Here is a 15,153-nt window from a genome sequence, read left to right on the forward strand (position 1 = left end):
ACAATTGACTAAATAAAGCCACGATCGAGATTCATTCGAAGCAAACATGTCAAGAACTTAAAGGAAGGTTCCACTTCAGTGATAAATCAATTTGCATACACTTACGAAGAATGGGAAATAGATGTACACAAGGTTGGAAAATGGATTTTAAATTATCTAGTCTATAATAATCACAATTTGTGATCCATTACTTACTCATTACTACGGTGAAGATTTTCTCAGCCGTGTGTTGATTAATGATGAGTAAGCTTGTAATGTTGAGGACCGAGTACACAAGTTGACTGCAGCATGGTACATAGGCCGGGGACGTGAGCTAGTACGAAGAGACTGACTTAGTTCTGCGATCGATTACGCGAATAACAAGGCGCACATAAACAAATCTGGACAGCTCTAAAAGTAAATATACGCTACATAGTATTACAAAAATATAGTTTTACGTAGCCTACCTTTCGTTATGTGCAGAAGAATTAGCACAGAATTATTAGTGGATTTGAGTTCCCTTTTTTCTTTTCTTGTGCTACATTGTCTACATTGTCACCTCGTATGTTTGTATTACGTAATTTACACATAATGTTCCCGTCATTCACTTCAAAACATTCACCAAATTCCGCTGAAAAATTATGCGTCTGAGAACCTTTAACCTTCGGCATTATTATTCAGCAGGTACACTGTTTACGCATGCAACGGAAGTGACTGGAGAACGGAGTATTCAGCAGGTACACTGTTTATGCATGCTAGAGTACTGCCTGGTAATCGAATAGTCAACTTGGAAGCACTGTAACGCACCCTATCGGTCCCCAACATTACAACTCTAATGATGACAATGGGTTCTTTATAACAATCCGAAGAAGCCACTCAATTGGCTGTCCTCTGGGGAAGCGCACAAATCATCCGTTACGACAACAGCAGACTTTGCGGAGTATCTGGTGAACCTCAACAGGAATCACTATAACCTTCTCCTTCAGGGACAAACTATCAACGAACAGATATATCCGCACATCAGGTAAACCATGTCAATGGAATTCTTCATAAGAAACTGCCTGGGTTAGTCAAACGTAAATGCGTGACTGCGTATTGGGCAAGAGATGCAGGAAACAATAGAAAAGGGATTGGAGCTCTAGAACATCCTCCATACTCTCCAGATCTTTCAACAACAGATTACGGTACCAACTTTCCGTTCCCTGAAGCACATCAAGAAATATGATGATCTACATAGACCCCTAAAAAAATTCATCAGATCCAAAAACTTTCTTTTGTTATGTTTCTCAAGAACTTTAATGTTACTTAAAAACAGAACGAACTTTCTTGGTGACCTGGTAGAATGTGTAACACCGAACACTGCTACTAATTGTAAGTACTGGACTGTACTTTCCACATTACAAGTTGTGGGATGGGATTAGAATTACCCAAACATTAGTAAATAGGCTAAGGTACAATTCTAAGTACGGAGAGAGTCCAAAAATGCAATTTCAGGTATTTAAACCACTGCTTGGAATTACCACATATTTGCACCACACAGCTTAGGTATTTTTTTAAGTGTTTAAGAGCTACCCAGTCTTTTTCTGTACTGTAGGAGGTAGGGTAACAGGATGACATAACCCTTTTAACATGAAGCGAAAGTGTGGCCTTTGGTGTTTTGAGGGTAAGCGCAGAAGCGTCGAGGGTTGTGGGGCAAAGGGAGTTTGCTTCCAAAACGAGAGGGGTGATGCAGGTGGTAAATGGGGGAGGTTGAGGGGTATGTTGCATGCAGAGGAATTTGTAAGCTCTTTAAATCAAGCGTGGAAACAAAAGGTTTTAACATAGTTAGGTAGCATACACACCCCCCCGACCACCTCCATCCATAGTAGCTAGCTTTGGAGGGTGTCTCCCACTTGGTTCTGTAATAATGCAATGTCCGCAACGCTATAGTATTCCAGCGCCGTCATATATTACTGAAGCCTTTTGCCTTTCTAAAGTCCTAGTTAATTAATGTAGTTAATGAGAACGTCAAGTGTGGACGAGGGATGGTGCTGGAGGGTGGGCGACTGTTGCTTAGTAGTGAGGTGTCAGGTTCCGTGTAAAACATGGAGCCACGGCTAATGCTGTTTTTACACTCCGTCTTAAGTGGATAGATCTGCTCGTGTTCTGAGTTTCGGATTCAGATCAATCAAGTCTTTGTAATATCACACAGATTTATAATATACAGACCTATATAGTGTTTTGACGTGCAACGTTTCTACTCCGTCTACAACGAAAGCAAAATTATATTGCTTTGACATGAAAGGTTTTTCCACGGTACTGTGGAAACAGAAGACTGCTTAACTTTCTTACACAATCGATGGCCTAAAATATTGCAATAAAATTAGCACTACAATGAATAGCCTAATTTCTGCATTAGTAAGGTATTTGCTAGATTTTTAGTTGGTTATTTAACGACGCTGTATCAGTTACTAGGTTATTTAGCGTCGATGAAATTGGTGATAGCGAGATAGTATTTGGCGAGATGAGGCCGAGGATTCGCCATAGATTACCTGGCATTCACCTTACGGTTGGGGAAAACCTCGGAAAAAACTCAACCAGATAATTAGCCCAAGCGGGGATCGAACCCACGCCCGAGCGCAACTTCAGACCGGCAGGCAAGCACCTCTAGAGATGTTGATTTTCATGTTTGTATGAACTATGTTACCTATTTCAGTTAGACCTATCATAGACCAGTTCTTACAGGTAGGGTATTTAACAAGTAATTATCTAACAGTAGCCTATATAATTTCAAGGAAAAATTGTTCCGGGGCCGGGTATCGATCCCGGGACCCTTCGCTTAGCGCGCGAACGCTCTACCGACTGAGCTACCCCAGGAACTATACACGACACCGTCGCAATTTTTCCTTTTTATATCCACCCGGCCCCGGAACAATTTTTCCTTGAAATTATTCAAACCTGCTTTACAGGGAGCTACTACCTGAAAGCCAGATTTGTATAGTAGCCTATATAACTGTTGGTTCCCGACCGTCTAAGTCACTCTTATGAGTTCGCTCCTTCCTATATTTGATGACGTAATATATGGAGGCCTACATGGAGTAAGCCAAAGAAGAAAAACCAAGGGAAAGGAGTTCGGTGGTGCTGTGGATGGGTCCCGGCGTAGCTCGGTGGTAGACCGCTCAGTACGTAGAAACTGAGGGACTAGAGATCGATCCCCAGTGCCGGAACGAATTTTTCTCCGTTGGAGTCTAAACAAGTAGAAATTAAACAATACTCTCTAAGTAAAGTTTAACTTAATTTTGCCGGCAATACTCATGGAAGTATTGGGTATATGGATTATGTAGGGTAAAGTTGCCTATTTCCGTGACACCCCTAATCCCGTGATACTTTTTTAAAGATTGAATGTCAGTCAAAGCTTTACCGTTCGACCGTAGCGTCAGACATCTTTCTCGAAAGATGCATCTTTCGCCTACTTTTGAGACATCGGTGAACTTCCTAGCAAGATACCCAATCCCGTGACATTCAGTGAAAAAAACGTATAACGGAATTAGGAGTATCACGGAATTAGACAACTTTACCCTACATAACACGTAGTCTATATTAAATGAAATGCACTACAGTTTTTAGGTGAAAGTGCATTTTGTATTTTATTAAGTACTTTAATTCGGATATAAACCTTCACGCAATCATTGGTATTTCCTGATTCCCTATTAATTTCTAATACTTTGTCTGCTAGGATAAAATAGAAGACTCTCTGGCCTTAATCTTGTCAGATTTAATAAGTAAAATAAAAGCCTCACCATAGCTTAGTCAGGTACCAGCGGTTCGACACCAAGCAAATTCTGAGAGTACCAAGATATAAACAAGGACGGACAGATTTTCTCCAAATTCTTGAGATTTCTCTGCCAGATCCAATTTCATATTGCTGCATTATACCGCATTCACAATAAAACAGAATTTGATGTAAACAGAAATATTGGTAAGAGTGAGAATTTAGACATAGGGAATGAGAAACCCACAGTACTACGTAAGAAATAACCAATCCCATTAGTGATAAGTAGGTAGGGTTCATTACTGAAATCTACTGTATTGTTACCATGAAGTATTGTTGCAATCCGTGGAATGGAGTTTGCGACATTTGGGAGTTAACTTCGCTCTTGCAACACTTTGATATCAAACAGAACATTTTATTCCGTAATAAAACAAGCTTACGATACAAAAATAGATCTGCCGGCAACTTCGTACGTAATGACCAGGGAACGGATTTATATGGACTAAAAATATATGAAATATGTAAATATATATGTAGTTATTTTTACCAAAATATGGAATTAAATATGGATTTTTACCAAAATATGGAATTAAATATGGACTTAAAATTATAAAAAAATGACTATGTACGTTAAATATTGGTACATTTTAATCAAACTAAACAAAAAATATAATGGACGTACCTTATCTTCCAATGTAGTTTCAACAAAACACAATTTTTATTGTCTGTTACCATAACAATAGGTTACAAACATTTCTTTCAAGTGCTGAAAAGTGAATCTTCTTCTATTGTCTCTGAGGATAGATTTATACTGACTAAAAGAGCGTTCGACGTCACAAGAAGTAACTGGTACATAATTCAATTTCACAATGTCTGCTGGGGATAAGTCCAAGTTAATCTTCACTGTTGATTCACCACTCATCACAGCAACAACCTTTTGTAGTTCTTCATATCCAGGGTTTTTTGAAAGTACAGTGTCCACCTTAGCTCTTACTGCATCTGCAACTTTACCTCTACCACGATTCAGTTGTTCCACAGTACTATTTATAATTTCAAAACTTTCAGATAGTGAAAGGTGCCTATTTTGGAGACTTTTGAGCGTTTTTATGATGCATGAAAATGTATGCTGAATGTGAGCTAAGTCATTCTTCACACTTATGTCACAGGTAACTGTTTTCGCAGTATCAATTGAGACTGCATCTTCAGAGTCCAATGCAAGGAGAACATTGTTAATAGAGTCTATATGTTCGGCATAATATTCAACTGCTTCTAGCCATGTACCCCATCTAGTTAAAATTGGCTTTGGTGGCAATGGAATTTCAGGGTACATTTCTTTCAACACGTTAACTCTACTGGGAGCTTTGAGAAATACTTTTTTCACTGATGAAATCAACAAATCTACTTTAGGGAAATTGTCTCTGACCACTTCTGCCACACGATGAAATGCATGCGCCACACAAGTAAAATGAGTCAATTTAGGATATACAACAGATAATGCTTGTCCAGCTTTGACCATATAAGGGGCAGCATCGCTAATAAAGAATAACACATTATCGTACATAATACCCTTTGGCCACAGGATACCCATAGCTTCGTTGAACAGTTTAACTATAGTTTTGTTATTGCACTTTTCTAGAACATCACAATGTAAAAGAATTCGTTCAGAATATTGTTCACTTAACAAACCGATAACTACATTACCAACAAGTCTACCTTCTTTGTCGGGAGTCTCATCAATGGAAACCTAAATTGAACTATCTTTAATTTCATCTCTTATCTTCTGTATTGTCTCATCGTAGATGGATGGAGCATACGTCTTCCTAAGTGTTGACTCATCCGGGATTGTATGTTGAGTATATTTTTCAAGGAATTCCCTGAAGACCTTATTCTTTAGTTTGTAGAGAGGAATATCAGCAGAGATGAGAGAACGGCACAGGTCGATGTTAAACTCAGATCTTACATTCGATGTTGTTGGTTGTGTTAAAAACAATTGTCTCTGCTTGGAATTTAGTTGTTTGTTGGCCTGATGTTTACTAGTTGTAATGTGTTGTTGCACCAGGAACTTTTGTGTAGATGATACTGCACACTGACACAAATTACAAAATAATATTTTATTGTCAGTTGATAAACCATCTTCTTTAAATTCTGAAATGTAACTTGTTAGTTTTGATTTTAAATTGACTGAATGACGTACTTTTGGCATATTTACCGTCTTTATAGTATGATTTACAAAACTGAACCTATGTGTACTCTGACTGGCATTTAACTGTTGAGCTGCACAACTGAAGTCTGTTAAAAATTTTAAATTAAATTAATACAGTTTTGTAACTTACTTTCCCATTGTTGATAGGACTGCTAATTTTCAAATAACTCTGATGTCAAAAAGGGATTACTGAACATGTGTTTAAATCTCTATTGTTGAAATGTATTTTTAAAAGTTAATGGAATTTTGTTTTGTTTTATTGTTAAACCTAATATAATATGGACTGTTTTATATGAAATATGGAAAATATATGGAAATTAACGAAAATATGTACTAAACTCTAAAATATGGAAAAATATGGAAAATAAAAGTAGGATTTTTCAACCCTACACATTGTGAAACATAAAGATAATGCAAAATATAAATTATATTAGCTTTATAAGTAAATATGTATTTACATATAAATCCTTTCCCTGGTAATGACTAAGGAATTGTACGGAAGGCATTGTAGTGAGTTGGAATCCAACATAGAGAATATATGTTTCTCCCTTGCCAATGTAATATCCTGTGTTCTCTTAGACGGATGTCTGACGACATCATACCATGTCACAAAAAAGGCTCACCATGTGTCAGTTTAGTGTTACACTGGAAAAAAAGGTAAAAAGGGAAAAGGGCTAACAAGGGAACTTTCTATAATTCATAAGGTTGAAATTCCCCTAGAAACGTTGTTTACAGATAGGTACTAAAAAAATATGGTTTGAGTAGCTACAATAAATTGGTTGTCAACATGAAGCGTAAGGTAGGAAAACATGGCTTCTATAAATTACGTAAAACTTTCACCTGAGTAGTCTTTTTCAAGACGAAACCCTCTCCGTGATGCTTTACTTCTCATTTAGGAATAATATTTTGTATGTGAACTGCATTACACTGGATTTCTTTCGGGTGAATGATTTCACTCTAAATTTAAATAAAACCCAAAATATAATGTTTTTACTGAAAAATACATCGAACATCGAAGCTCAGACACAGGTAAAATTGTTAGGACTTGTATTAAATTCTAAACTAGTATGGGATGAACATATTAATTTGTTAAGTATTAGCCTATATCATAGGCCTATATACCCAGATTGCTCGGCGTTATAGGCTTTGACGGTAACAACTTTTGTCAGGTTTACTATGCTGCCATCCAGTTGTTACATAAGGAGTCACGTCATAACTCCCATTTCAATTGCATTAGCGACTGTGCTGCCATCTCGTGTTCGTTTACGACGGACGGGTGGCGATCGTGGTGGTTGTTCTCTTCAAAGTGCAACCGATTTTAACACAGGAATGAGCAATCTATATGTGATCTGTGGTATTAGGCTATAAAGAGTAATTTACTTATTAAGACATTTAAAACTTTTAATACCAAAATTCTACCTCATAAATTCTTATTACGCCTTTTTCAATAATATATTATCATAAGGTATTTATTGTCCCTATTTGGGGAAATAGCAGTAGCATATCCAAGATTCTCATTCTACAACAGAAAAAGTTTTACGCATTTTAACAGGCTCTGCATATGACGCTTACCGTAGACCATTATTTATTTAAAAAAAAAATAAATGTCATAAATTTATAATATTTTGCAGTTGCAACCTTGGGGCTTTTCTTCTTAAAATGTACTCTTACCGAGATAAAGATATCGAAAATTACGACTTTAATTTTATACAGAAAAAGGAAACATCGCTACTCTCAAAATAATAATAAAAATCGAATACAAGTTTAGTAACTTTATAACTCTCATTTTGAGATAAAGCTAAACATGAGACTTCTCTTACGTAGGTGTAAAAAAGGCCGCCAGGAACAACATGTAAAGGACTGGTATCGGCACAAGGTATGCAGCGTACCTCTCCGTTACGTCAGGCAAGCAGATGCCAGTCAACGCGATAATACCGCACAAAAACAGTCATGCGCTTATAATATCCACTGCAACTATGAAACGATTACACACATACCACGTGGTTGTGACACGGAATGTGAGGCAGGGCTCAGGATAATGGACATCATTTATATTCACTTTTACATGGTATACGCTGTATAGAAAAACCGACATGACATGTGAAATATGAATTTTGAATTTCAACACAAAAAGTTTACACTAAACTAAATATTAAATAATAGCGATTCTTTGAATTTAAGAGAAGTAGTTTTCTTCGGAAAATGTATGACATTAGTCTGGGAAACATCAATTTTCAAAAACTGTTCTCAGAACATTTAATAACAGTAATAATAATAACAATAATAATCCAATGTCGACCACAAATATATAACGATTTTGTACAATGTATGTACGTATATATAAAGGTTTCAGACGATAAACTGAATGTATTAAGTAAAACTACCAGTGGCGTAGCGTCAATGTAAGCTAAAAAGCTTAGCTTCCCCAGTTAATAATAATTTCATAATAAACCTACAGTTTATGGAGAAAATTATTTATTAATTTTAATAGAATTTATATTTACGCGTTAAATATAGTGATGCGACAGCTCAGGATGATTTGTGATGCAGCAGTAAACAAGAAGCCTGCACACACCAGCTTCCAAGCAGACCGGTTTCTTCTGTGTAATCCACCCCGCAGATTTTCCATCCCTTTCTAACTAAGCTACCCTAGTCGCAAGGCTCGCAAAGAAGCTAGCTTTAACATTTAAAATAAGTAGTTTCCGGGTTATCCTTTTTCGTCAGTTGTGTTCAGTTGAAGTGTTAGTGTGCACTGTGGCTGATATAATAAATAATGAGCGAAATAACAGTTCCTGACACTAATTTACTTGAATTTTTTAGGACAATTGTATTATCAAGACTGACTTACGAACTAATGTGTGATTTAAAAAACAAATGACCGACTCCCTTGCTGTCAATGAAGGACACAACCAAAAGACAGACGCATACTTACGTAATGATACTAATATTGTGATTTCTCTAAGTACGACAGGGAGTAAGCTAATGTTATACGTATACGTATCTATTTGTTAAGAGATATGTGTAAACAGTGAAATCATATTTTATTACGTATCATTTGAGGTCATGCCTTATTGATGTTACTTACGATGTTCCAACCAATCTTCGACTGCTGACTTAAAATTGACTATTATTTATTTTAAGACTGTATTTTTGTAATACGTTTTCTCATATTGCATGAAAGACAACTTGAGTTAGCTTCCCCTGCTCAAAATTTCATGCTACGCCACTGAAAGCTACAGATCCGTTATTGATAAATAGTTTTAGACAGAAATGTCATTCGAAAGGAGCAATAAAGCTCTTAATATTGCAGAATTTCGAAAGCTATAGATCATTAAATGGTTGTAACTAAGGGGCGGATTCATATGCACTAAAAATGGAAAAATATAGGGCAAAGGTTAGTAATGCTGTGATACGAGTAATATTGTGACAGTTCTTTTTGAGAATTTATTACCATTTTACTGAGTGAGAGGAGGACTGGTTTTGTGCAGGAACTTGTACACGAACATTCCCTTAATACAGTGTTTCTCAAACTTTTTTGAAGTGGGGACCACTTTTTAAAGTCAGATTAGTTCCGCGGACCACCTTACTCTTGTTCCCTTCGAAAGCAAATTTATCATTTTCGTAGCATATTTTAATACCAGTATACTTATATTTTAAAATTGAATTAAGGTTCGGTACTTTGGTCCTCTGTTATGAATTCGGGTGGTCCCTGGCAGGGTTACATGTACGGCACCAGATGTGCAGGGAAAAGATGGCGAGAAACACCACGTGTATAGGCTTTAAATCCCTCTTTTGATGCTAAGAGTAGAGTGATAAGTCAATAGACACGTAGAGTAATAAATTTCATAAAATTTCAGTAGGCCTACTGGGAGAAAAAGTGAAATTCGATTGCCATGTGTTATTTACAAACTCAGAGATTTTAAGCTATAGTGTGATATGCAATTCGTTTGAATTTTTTTTTCTTCTGTCTTTTTTGAAGAACCACAAGGGCAGACTTCCAGAACCACAGGTGGTCCGCGGACCATAGTTTGAGAAACGCTGCCTTAATACGTTGACACAAAAAACCGATCTTCCTATCGCTCAGTAAAATTGTAATCAATTCTCAAAAAGAACTAACTTATCACAATATTACTCATATCACAATATCACCAACCTTTACCCTACATGCACGTATGCACTTGAAAACCATGATATATGCACTATAAATAACAAAATATGCACTGTTAAAATAATAAAAAAATATTTGATGCAAGCGACTAACCCGAACACCACTTTGCGTAACTTAATGGACTCGCCCGACCCAGGCGCACATTGTCGGCGACTGTTAGGACTAAATAATCGTTCTGTACATATTACACTAGTCAGACTTGAGATGCATACAAACAATTTTTCTTCCTCTGACACACATCGTCAAGTGAGATGTACTGCCTGATAATAGATGTACATATTAGCAAGAACCTCAATCAGAGGAAAATATAGGCCTACATTAAACCCTTAAATATGCATATAATAATATATGCACTATAAAATCTTGATCTCCAGTTACAAATAACTTGTAATGCATTTATATAATGGTAACATGTGATTTGCAACTAAGAAAATATAAAACATGCAAATAATGCTAAAATCCGCTCCCTAGTTATAGCCTATGCTTAAAACATTTAGTGTTCTCAGGAAATTTTGCGGAAGGCAAGAAAGAAATAATTCATATTAATTCAGAAAAAGAAATCAGTTCAAGGTACTGCAAACAGGATCATACAGAGAAAATTCATAACTGTAAATCTTGAAGTTCGATTTTAGGAGAAAATCTCATAAAAATGTATCCTACAATGAAAAAATATTATTGCATCAGATTTATTTTTAACAACGACATCCTGGAATGAGAAGTAATTTTACTGTTTCCTTTTACAGGACAGGATACTTTCTGCGACTGTACAAAGGAGAATGTATGTTTTATGAAACACAGACCACTCAAATCCGTTTCATCCGGCATCGTTTTGTCTCGCCTTCGAAGATGTTGGTACATCGTATAATGAACGGGTGTGACCGTCCTTCGTTCATGTTATGTTGATGGAAATCATGTGTATCTATAGTGTGTGGTGTATTTTCATAGATAGATCAAAGTTCTTGAGTAGGGGTATACCTACAGCAAATAGCATCATGATATTCGTATTCTGAAGATGTGAGGTTGGATTTCTGAGAAAAGCTGTTCTGAAAGATCTTTAATCGCATTTATAGTTCCTTATACAATTTTTTTAATTGAAAGAAAGAATGCTGGAGTCAACCTAGCTTGCACACTAATGAAATGAAATGACGTTTCATGACAATCAACTCTTCCTATTAGCGAAGATGAATTACAAAGAAGCACTTGATGAAAACATGTTCAAAATCATGAGTCGGTGTTAAATAAATTTAATTTTTTATTTAACACTACTTTAAATTACAGAACCACCTCTTTACCGACTTTGTAATCTTTACACTGTATGTAATGGAATGAAAATGTCAAACAGGTATGTTTAACAGTCGTGTCCCAATCTCTTTCAACTGTTTTCTTTCTTGCAATTCGTGGAAGTAGAATATTGTTTATACATTAAGAGCTTAAGTCATCTGCTTTAACATTCTTCTGAAAGACTGCGGTATGAGTCAGTTTTGTGAGGTGTCTTAAATTAAGTATCGTAAGTTTATGATGTTGTTAAAAGTTACGATTGTGTAAAAATGATGCACTTAATTTTTTAAACATTAGAAGTCCGATTTTATTCTTAGAGATTTGAGAAATAGTTTTACATGGTCTGCTACAAAGGGAGAAAGAAAGTGGTCAACCTACCCCATTATCTTTTGGCTTAGTTGCCTCTTAAGTTGTGACTCATTGACGTTCAGACTTGTCTTTGAACAATTGACTTAACAAAAATCTGATACAAGTGATTCTTCCTCATTATCCACCGACCGACCGACCGACCGACCGACCGACCGAACAACCAACCAACCCAAAAAATCACATGACATGAAGCATAACAAAAGCTTGCAATTTTATTTCAAGTATTACACCAAAAAGGGTGTCTGATCAAATTTATATATATGCCTATTTATTTATTTATTTATTTATTTATTCATTCATTCATTCTGATGAAGCAGATCGTCTCTTCAACACCACAAATATGTAAGCTTAATGTCTACAAAAATTCAGAATCAGCTTCTCCAATCTTTCCTATTTTCTGCCTTCCTCTTTGTCTCCTCATACGATCCATATATCTTAATATCGTTTATCATCTTATATCTTCTTCTACCCCGAACTCTTCTCCCGTTCACCATTCCTTCCAGTGCATCCTTCAGTAGGCAGTTTCTTCTCAGCCAGTGACCCAACCAATTCCTTTCCTCTTCATTTTCCTCTTCAGCATCATTCTTTCTTCACCCACTCTTTCCAAAACAGCTTCATTTCTTATTTTGTCTGTCTATTTCACACGGTCCATTCTTCTCCATATCCACATTCGAAATGCTTCTATTCGCTTCACTTCACTTCGTCGTAATGTCCATGTTTCTGCCCCATACAATCCCACACTCCATACAACGCACTTCACTCTCTCTAGTCTCTTCCTTAGTTCTTTTCCCAGAGGTCCGCAGAAGAAGGTCATTTTTCTATTAAAAGTTTCCTTTGCCATTCTAACGTGTTAATAATAAATTTCATTAGATAAAATATACTAATATTAAATTTTGGCCGATGGAATTAAATTTATTATTTGAAATTATTAAAAGATAGGTTTTAAATAGATGTTATTTCTTTTCTTGTGATTTTGGTGGCAACTTAATTTTGAATTTCAATTTCGATTGTGCCCGGCATTTCTTGATATCACTAGGTAGAGCATTCCAAAGACTCAGTAATGATACTGTATAGCAGCGTTTCTCAAACTTTTTTATCCACGGAACCTTTTTAAACCCAAAATAAAACTCTGGAACCCAATTAACCCAGTGAATATTCGTGGAGAGGGGTTGTGTTTTTTTTTTTCGCCTTCATCAGACTCACGTTTAGGGATAGTTGAAGTTGTAGTATCACACTTGGATGTTGATTGTTTTAATGATCCTGTTTTAAGCCACCGATCCATGATTCGGTGTCATTCTGTATTAAATAAAAATAGATTGAGGATCGGTATCAGTCTGTATTAAAAATAGGATGACGTACTGTAGCTCGCAATGATTGGTTTCGCCCTCTATTTACACAATTTTGAAGAAGAGATGATAAAAATCGCACAATTTTTCTTTAAAATATTTGACTTTTTTCTGATATTATTAAATAAACTTTGAAACACAAAATTAACACATAATTCACCTTGAACTTCAAAACAATGGTTTTTCCTCTCCAGAAGAAGTTTCCTGTGCTTTCTTGAAGGAACATCAAAACAACTCTGCGAAATATCCTTCACAGAATTTTCAATTAATTCCATATACAATTTACACCTGTGCATTATTGTTGGAAAATGTGTTAGCTGCAGACACTTAAGTTACTTCAAGCGCACCTATTATTATTTCAACAGTGTGCATTAGTGATCGGATTGCCGTAAACGGTATCCATTGTTGTCCTGAAAATTGCCAATAGAATAAACAATTATAGGTCTTATTATTTTTCACCGTTTTTATATCAATATATTTTAAAGATTAAAAAGTAAATAATTTCACATCAGGAATTGGCGGAACCCCTAAGAGTTTCTTACGGAACCTCGGGGTTCCGGGGAACATACTTTGACGTTCTGTGAAGAGGGTTAGAAAGAAGTCCTGTAACAATTATTCTAATAAAAAATTTATATATATATGCATATTTATTTATTTATTTATTTATTTATTCATTCATTCTTTCACTCATTCATTCATTCATTCTGATGGAGTAGATCTCCTCTTCAACAGTACCACAAATATTTAAGTTTATGTCTACAAAAATTCAGAATCAGCTTTCTCCAATCTTTCCTATTTTCTGCCTTCCTCTTTGTCTCCTCATATGATCCATATATATATATTAATATCATCTATCATCTGATATCTTCTTCTGCCCCGAACTCTTCTCCCGTTCCCCATTTCTTTCAGTGCATCCTTCAACAGACAGTTTCTTCTCAGCCAGTGACCCAACCAATTCCTTTTCCTCTTCAGCATCATTCCTCCTTCATCCACTCTTTCCAACACAGCTTCATTTCTTGTTCTGTCTGTCCACTTCACACGTTCCATTCTTCTGCATATCCACATCTCAAATGCTTCCTTTAGCTTCCCTTCACTTTGTCGTAATGTCCAAGTTTCTGCCCCATACAATCCCACACTCCATACAACGCACTTCACTAGTCTCTTCCTTAGTTCTTTCTCCAGAGGTCCGCAGAAGATGCTGCTTTTTCTATTAAAAGCTTCCTTTACTATTCTAACGTGTTAATAATAAATTTCATTAGATAAAATATATTAATATTACATTTTGGCAGATGGAATTATATTTATTATTTGAAATTATTAAAAGATAGGTTTGAAATAGAAGTTATTTCTTTTCTTGTGATTTTGGTGGCAACTTAATTTTGAATTTCGATTTCGATTGTGCCCGGCATTCCTTGATATCACTAGGTAGAGAATTTCAAAGACATAGTAATGATATTGCGTAGGATGATGCATATAATGACGTTCTGTGAAGAGGGTTAGAAAGAAGTCCTGTAATAATTATTCTAATAAAAAATTTATATATATGCATATTTATTTATTTATTAATTCATTAATTCTTTCACTCATTCTTTCATTCATTCATTCATTCATTCATTCATTCATTCATTCATTCATTCATTCTCATGGAGTAGATCTCCTCTTCAACAACACCACAAATATTTAAGGTTATGTCTATAAAAATTCAGAATAGAGCTTTCTCCAATCTATCCTACTGTATTTTCTGCCTTCCTCTTGTCTCCTCATATGATCCATATATATTAATATCGTCTATCATCTGATATCTTCTTCTGTATAGGATGATGCATATAATGACGTTCTGTGAAGAGGGTTAAAAAGAAGTCCTGTAGGCCTACAGGATTGAATTCTGTTCCTTTCAGTGAAAGCTTTCAGCTAACTGATCCCTGGCTGATCCCATGTGTTATAGCAGTTGGTGGTAGAATTAAGAGACAATGACCCTTTCGGGTGAACGTGGGAAAGAAGCTAATACGTTGCTATCTCCCATACGATATTTTTCGTATCCTCAATTTTTGGCACGGAA

General features: G+C 35.8%; 1 protein-coding gene and 1 non-coding gene across 3 annotated transcripts in view; both read right to left on the reverse strand.

The window, feature by feature from the left end:
- LOC138694713 (homeotic protein ultrabithorax-like) overlaps window positions 1–15,153 on the reverse strand; it is a 1,263,368-nt gene that overhangs the window by 714,958 nt on the left and 533,257 nt on the right. The gene's annotated exons all lie outside the window — the stretch shown is intronic.
- Window positions 2,763–2,836, reverse strand: TRNAS-GCU (transfer RNA serine (anticodon GCU)). Its single transcript has one exon. It is a non-coding gene; the product is annotated as a tRNA-Ser (tRNA).

Source organism: Periplaneta americana, chromosome 2 (assembly GCF_040183065.1).
Source record: "Periplaneta americana isolate PAMFEO1 chromosome 2, P.americana_PAMFEO1_priV1, whole genome shotgun sequence".
NCBI lineage: Eukaryota > Metazoa > Arthropoda > Insecta > Blattodea > Blattidae > Periplaneta > Periplaneta americana.